The 7338-nt window shown below is 38.1% G+C and overlaps 1 pseudogene; it reads right to left on the reverse strand.

Annotated features, from left to right (window-relative positions):
* Positions 1-673: 673 nt before the first annotated feature.
* LOC102264018 lies at positions 674-3736 on the reverse strand (annotated as a pseudogene).
* Positions 3737-7338: the final 3602 nt, after the last annotated feature.

Below are 7338 nucleotides of genomic sequence, written 5' to 3' on the forward strand. Positions count from 1 at the left end.
TAGAAGCAATATGCTTTTATTTCTCGCATTCCTCCTCCCCTTTAAAGAAAATCATCTGAAATTTTACAAAAATAAATAGGCCCAGGAATTATAAGGAGGAGAAGGCTAAACATGACTCAGGGAGGATGATCAATATGGAGGGGCAGAGGCCAAGGTATGAAATAAGCTATGCGACCTAAGTTTGTGTAAGTATATTCTATGATGTTCAAACAATGACAAAATTGTGTAACACATTTCTCAGAACATATCTCTGTCATTAAGTGATGCATGACTGTAATACACTATGCAAGTATGGGTTATTGTATGCTTGGATTCATTACTGGAAAATCAGTCAATGTGATGAAAATGAAAGAGAATGTGTTACACAGAATACCACATGTCCAAATGCTGTCACTCATGTTAAAGCCAAATCTACATTTAAGACCTGGACTAACTGCTGTTGCAGACTTTCCCAAAAATATAATCTTACTCAACCAGTCTGGGATTTTCTGGTCAACACCAATGAGGTAATTTGTCACTTGGGCTCTCTCCACTTTTTCCCTCCCCAAAAGAAAGAAGAGACTATTTACATCATTTATAAAGATATATCTTCAGTATTTCCTTTCCCCCAAAAGACGTCCTGGTCTAAAAATGTCTAAAAACAACCCTTTATTTTCTTTTCATAATAGCTCCTTTACCCCAGGCTCATGATAGAAAGAACAGACTGATGGGAGGAGGGATTTCGGAGCTAGATGAGAAAGGTGAAATGATTAAGCAACAAACAAAAAAACCCCAAAACCCTCATACCTCATAGACACAGACAACAGTATGGTGATTACCAGAGGGAGAGAGGGATGGGTGAAGGTAGAATAGGGGAAGGGGGGAATACATAGTGATAGAAGGAGACTTGACTTTGAGAGCTGAACACACAGTACAGTATACAGATGATGTATTATAGAATTATATACTTGAAACCTATATGATTTTGATTAACCAATGTCACCCCACTAAATTCAATTAAAAAATAAACAGAGGGGGGAAAATGAGCTAGAACTGTCCAGAATCTAGGTTGTGGGCTACAATTCTAGGGTCAGGGAACCAGTAGATAATACGATATGAGTGAATTCAGTCCGAGAGAGTCAGTGAAAGACAGCAAGGTAGCTGCTAAAAGCTTGTAGTGTGGTACATTAGCAATTATTAGCTAGAATATGGTTCAATAAATGATATACTTGAATCAGACTCTAAACATGGGGGAACGCATTTGACTAAATCAAGAACCCAGCATTGCTATTTAAATCTCAGAAATCACTTGGCATTTGTCAAGCGGAGCCCTGATTGAGCAGATTTGACAAGGTCACCTGGTACAAGAAAGGCAGCTTAGGAATGAGTTAAAAGAAGTGGTTCTCACATTTCATATGCATACAAACCACCTGGGGAGCTATTTTTGGAAAAGTAATTCTTAACCTTAACTGTACCTTCTTATCATCTGAGGAGTGTTTAAAAAGAACCCATGCCCGGGTCACACTCCAGACCAATCACACCAGACTCTCTTGGGTTGGGACCCAGACATCACTATTTTTAAATCTCTATAGACCAATGTTCAGCCTTGGATGACCTCCGGTGGTTTTAAAAGAGAAAGATCCCTGGAGAGTATGATTCAGAAAAACTGTAGGAAGGCCAAGTTCCTTGTCTTTTCACAAGAGTAACAGGTACGCATTTCTCATACTGACGCATGCAGGAATCCATTTTTTTAAAATCTGTTTTTTAAAACATGGTATAATTTCAGGGAAGATTCTTAGAAACAAATAATCCGACATGGACTGTTTGAACCTACAATTTCCAACAATCCCAATGCAAGTCTTCAACAGTGAAAGCATCCTGTTTTGGGAAAGGAGGTATCATATATCATTAGGAACAAGTTTATAAGGCAACTTCTCAAAGAGAAAAGATCTCTGTCTACTGTGATTTTTCCCATTTATACACTTGTATACTTGGTGAGGTTATGCTTTTAAAAAATATATATTTTCGTTGATTTCAGAGAGGAAGGGAAAGGGAGAGAGAGATAGAAGCATTAATGATGAGAGAGAATCATTGATTGGCTGCCTCCTGCAAGCCCACTAGCTGCCTAGCTCTCATCTTCATCTCTTCACTATCACACTCAACCTGTCTAATTTATAATTTTTGAGTCTTTTATTTCCAATTAGGGAGCCAGAACCTTTCATTCTTCACCCAATTTGTTTGCAATACTTCTATTTGTTCCCCTGCTGCAGGTTTGTCTCTCAGAACACCAGGGTTTTGTTTTCCTTCAGTAAAGCATCATCATCCTCATCCTAACCTGCTTTTATTTCTTCAGAAGAAGGTAGTAATTCCTTGGCTAACTTTATTACCACAATTTCAAGATATTCTGGCAAAGTTTAAAACTGCTGGTTGCTTGGCTAGAAGAAATGAGGGCTCTCCATGCTGGTAGTCTCAAGACTATCCAACCATAATTTGAATTATTCATAGTCTCATTTTCAGGATCTGCCTGTTCAAAGGCTTCTTCAAAGTATACCTTCAAAATTGGCATATATCCCCTTGTCTCTGATGTACCGGCTTTCATATTACCAGGGCAGGGATTCCAAAGCCTTGCTGACCCATTTCCCATCAGACCCTTTGTTCTGGGTCCTTTCCCTAGGAAAACTTCTGATACTGTCCTCTTCATATTACTCTCATCAGCTTCGTAGCTGATGTTTATTTTCCTTCGCAAAACTTGGGCAGCCTTTACTTTTCCATGAGTTCCAGTTTTCTTCACTGTTTAATGCTCTGCCCTCTTTGAAAATATCTCTCCATCAGGTGGGTTTTTAGATTGTACTCAATAAACTGATTTTGTGGTATCTTCAATCCAGAGTGATTGTTCATTAGTTAAAACATAGTTTGAATTTTTGAATTTGACCTGTCCCTTGAGAACATTGAAATAAGATGAGATCCTGATATAGGATGTGTCATCGAAAGTTACTGTTGCACAATTGTAAACCCATCAATTTTTCACTTGTTAAAAATTTTGCAAAATATACATGTTCTCCTGTTTTTAATTCTACCAACTTTTATCTTGAGAACTGAGTACCATCCAATTTATAACTCTTGAAAACAGCTAGAACTACTGAATACTAGAAAAATCTTTCCCATGAAATCTGATAGCATTGTACAGGGTTGCAAGTAATCCTGAAGTGACCAGGATTTTCAACACAGATTGCAATCAATTGGAATGGAGCAAGTTGCTGGAGCTTCATCACCTGCCATTTCTCTTTCTTCTACATCCATCCCTTCTTCCGTATCTTCAGTGTGCCTCTGACTCAAGGTGCTCTCCTGCTCATTAGTACTGAAAACAGTGACATTTTCCAGGTTAAACTGACTCTGCAAGTTAAGAACTGATTCCTCAGGAAAAGGGAAAAGCCTGACCAAAAACATTTGAATTCATCTACAGAATAGTGTATTTTAGATTTTGTTAATATTATTAAGAAATCAATGCACATGCATAGTAAATAATTTTCCCAGCAGAATAGAGTGTATTTGAGCTCCAGAGAGCAATATTTTTTCCACAATAGTAAATACTATGTCACATTGATCCAAAGGAAGACAATCCCAACAATACAAAAGGTGTAGATGTGGTGCAAATGCCTTTACTTACACCCCCAGTAACAAGAGAAACAATAGCTAAAATTGTGGAAAGTGATTGACTAACTCTAAGCAACCAGGTAATTATATGACTTGGGGTCATGGACAATGACAATACACATTAACACTGAGTAAGAAGAAATTGAAATGAAAAAGCCCTGCAATGTACAATCTTTGCATAACTATATTGTTACAGAATTTACTGGGCAACTGAAAAATACACGGGAGTACCCAGAGATACAGGAAAAATCCGTTTATTTTCAGATGTACTAGTACCGTGACTCAGGGGAGCCTGTTTCCAAATCCTGAGCAAACCAATATGGAGGAAGCGTTCTCTTTATACCCTTTGGTTTCTTTGTCCCCCAGATAAGGATCAGACTTCTGGACCTTTCTTGGGCTTTGCAAAAAGCCCCGTGTGTTGGGATGGGAGCTGTGAGACCACACGTAAAGGCCTGGCCTGGCACCACCACTGATAACCCCCTCCACAGGTTGTGTATTGTTCATGGTTTATGGCCTCTGTAAAATGTGAGGATTGCAAAACCAGATAATTAAGGAAGGGGCAGTGACTAGGCTATAGGCTAACGGGAATGTGCATTAGGGATACTAATCAACTAGGTACAGAGTCAGGCTGCTGGTCTCCCCCCAAAAAAATGTCTTATTTTCCTCATCAATATGACAATGTTATAGTATAGAGAAAATTGAAAATAAATTACTATTCCAGCCACAAATATCTTTAAAAAGCTTGTACACTCTGCAATGGTGTATTGCTTTATATTTTATCAAGAATATTTAATTCTCAGAAAACCTTGCTTGAAAAGATAGGTTGTCTTATTGTCACTATATCAGGAATGGGGAAATCAAGCTCATAGAAACAAATTTGGTGCCTAAGCCACGGAATTGGTATGTAATTGATCTGGAAACCAGGCTTTGAGCTTTAATTTCCAGGCTGTTTTTCAGAATTTTCTGAGTCTGGAAAAAACAACAACAAAGGGTAGGGTATAAGGAGAAGCAGCAGAAAGGCCTTGAAGTACAGAATTCTTAACTATGATCATCCCTGTTAGCTATTATAAGTTGTAAAATAAATTTGGAAATTTCAGAAATGTTGAAGGCAATATTTTTGCTTATAAAACACTTAACATCAACAGTAAAAACATTTACAGCTACATGTTGCTTTTGTTGTTGTTGTTAATAGAAAAGCAAATAGATCAAGGAGGTAAGGAACATTTCTCCAGATCTTCCCCTGGGATAGGTGGAATCAGGATGTGAGTTTGTCCAGTTCTCAGTATTGGACTTTAAAACACTATGCTGAGCCATTCCTACTGTCATCTAATTCCTCTGTGTATACTTTCCCAATCTGTAAAGTGGGTACATGTTTTTGTTGGACATGTGACTGGAGGGTGCCATTGACATTTATTATTTTTCAGAGGCCAGGGAAATTCTGGCACAGTCGATTGCTGAGTCCCATCATGGGTCCAGCTACCTATGACTGAATTGGTTTTTAATATAATATCTGAACACAGGTATTCAGAAAGCATTTACAAAATGAAAGATGTGAAGTCCAATGAAATCTATTGATTTGTTAAGCAAATGCATTTGCAGCCATATTTGGCGAAAGTTTTTAGGTTTCAATTTTTAAGGGATTGTTAGCACGTCTGATTAATTTATACTTGTTATTCTCTACTACCACCACATTAGAGCAGCTTCTTGCCTCACCACATGTTACTATACTAATATTTCAAAAGCTAGTCACATTTCTTACTCTTTTTTTTTGCTCTCTCTTTGTTTTTCTTTTAAAATAGTGAGCCATGTGTGAAAAGGTGCTGGTAAGTTCCTATTTCAAAAGCTAGTCACATTTCTTACCCTCCCTTTTTTTTTTTGGCTCTCTCTTTGTTTTTCTTTTTAAATAGTGAGCCATGTGTGAAAAGGTGCTGGTAAGTTCGGAGATTTACAAGTGCCTTCAGACCTTCTAGAAGTTGACATGAGGTTTATAAATGACCTTTAGCTGCCTTCAACCAGGACAGACAAAAAACAAGGCAGCTGAAGTCTCCCACTCCGTGATCAGCTCTCGGTGCAATTTGTGTCCCTGCTAACGTCTAAGGGAATAATTGTCATCTTCTGTTTGAAAGGGTCAACGAAGCCTGCGAAATCCTCCACACAGAGAACTGCCATTATTCAGTACTTGTCTTTTTAACCTCTTTAATCAACAGGTACTGAGTGAGCATCATAAGGGTTTTCCCAAACGCCATTGAACTGATTCCCCCGGAGTTTTCTCCTCTTTTACAGGTAACCGGATGTTGCATTATATACCTAGTAAACCCGTTTCCACACTACATTACGAATGTATCAAAACACACCAAACAGCTTCTCAACCAAAATGAAGGAATCTAGGGGAGATTTCGTGGCTGCGCCTTGCTTTCTGTTTCACATAATGATTTATAATAATGTGCCGGTTTTTCCTTGAGCTCAGATTATAGTTATGCTATGTATTATTTTGCTCATTTTCTACCCCAGAAAACAATAACAAAATTCTTTCATTTCTGTGAAGCAATAACCACTGCCTCGCTGGTTCTAGCACTGAATCAAATTGTATCACTCCATTTGGGGGGGTCTTAATTTTGGGTACCTTACTCTGGAGAAAAATATTGAAAATGCTGGAGTGCCACAGATTTAAATGCAATATTACTTGGAGTAATGCATTTCTGCTGAAGAAATCTCATCTTTATTTCAGCAAAACAATCGCATAATCTCAGATATTGGTAAAATCTACTGCAAAGTTTGTCATTTACTTATGTTAATGTTCTCACAAATGGCACCAATTTAACTTGGGGAAAGGGAGGGGGCGGTAAGAAGAAATCTATGTGATTTGGCTGCATTTTTGTATGAAAGGAGTACCTTTGTGTTCTCCCTTCTCCCTTTTGGAAAATTCATTTTCTGTGATGGACTTTGGCATCAATTGATCTTTTCTACAGATGCTAATGCAGAAAGGTTACCAGAGAGGGTATTTTCCTCCAGGGGAATCACCAGAAGCACAGGCAGCGTGGTGGCTCATATGCTCCCACTCCTCTTCCTCCTAAGCACAAGTTCCTCCTCCTGCCCCCCACCCAGACTCCCTCCTGTTGGTTTATTTTGTCTTCAGACCACCATTCAGGGGAAAACTTAGGTAATTAAACATGTACAGTTTTGACTGGTTTAAGGAAAGGATTGGCAAACAATAGCACAAGGGTCAAATCTAGCCTATTTTTGTATGGCTCGTGAATAATGAATTGATTTTAGAAATGAACATCTGTGATCAATTCGATATATGGAACACTCATTTTTAAGCCCAATTGAGTAAAATGTTATTTCCCAGAAGAGAATTTCATTATCCTCATTTGTAAACTTATATAAAATTTTTTGACTCAATTGTTATTACACTTTTAATGCATTATTACACACTTGACAGCTTAAATCAACCCACGTTCAGTATCCCGCCAGTCCGTAGGCCAGTAGCCTGGGTGTGTTCAGCTAAGTTCTCTGCTCAGGGTCTCAGAAAGCCATAATCAAGATGTTCTCTAGGCTGGACTCTTATCTTGAAGCTCTGAAGAGCAATATTCTTCCAAGTGTTTTCAGGTTTTTGGCCAAATTCAATTGTTAATTCCATCATTTCTTCTTGATTTACTACTTAGCATTTTTCTAAAACATAAAAGATAGATTTTCTTGTGGCAT

Source organism: Myotis brandtii, unplaced genomic scaffold, assembly GCF_000412655.1.
Source record: "Myotis brandtii unplaced genomic scaffold, ASM41265v1 scaffold850, whole genome shotgun sequence".
Lineage (NCBI taxonomy): Eukaryota > Metazoa > Chordata > Mammalia > Chiroptera > Vespertilionidae > Myotis > Myotis brandtii.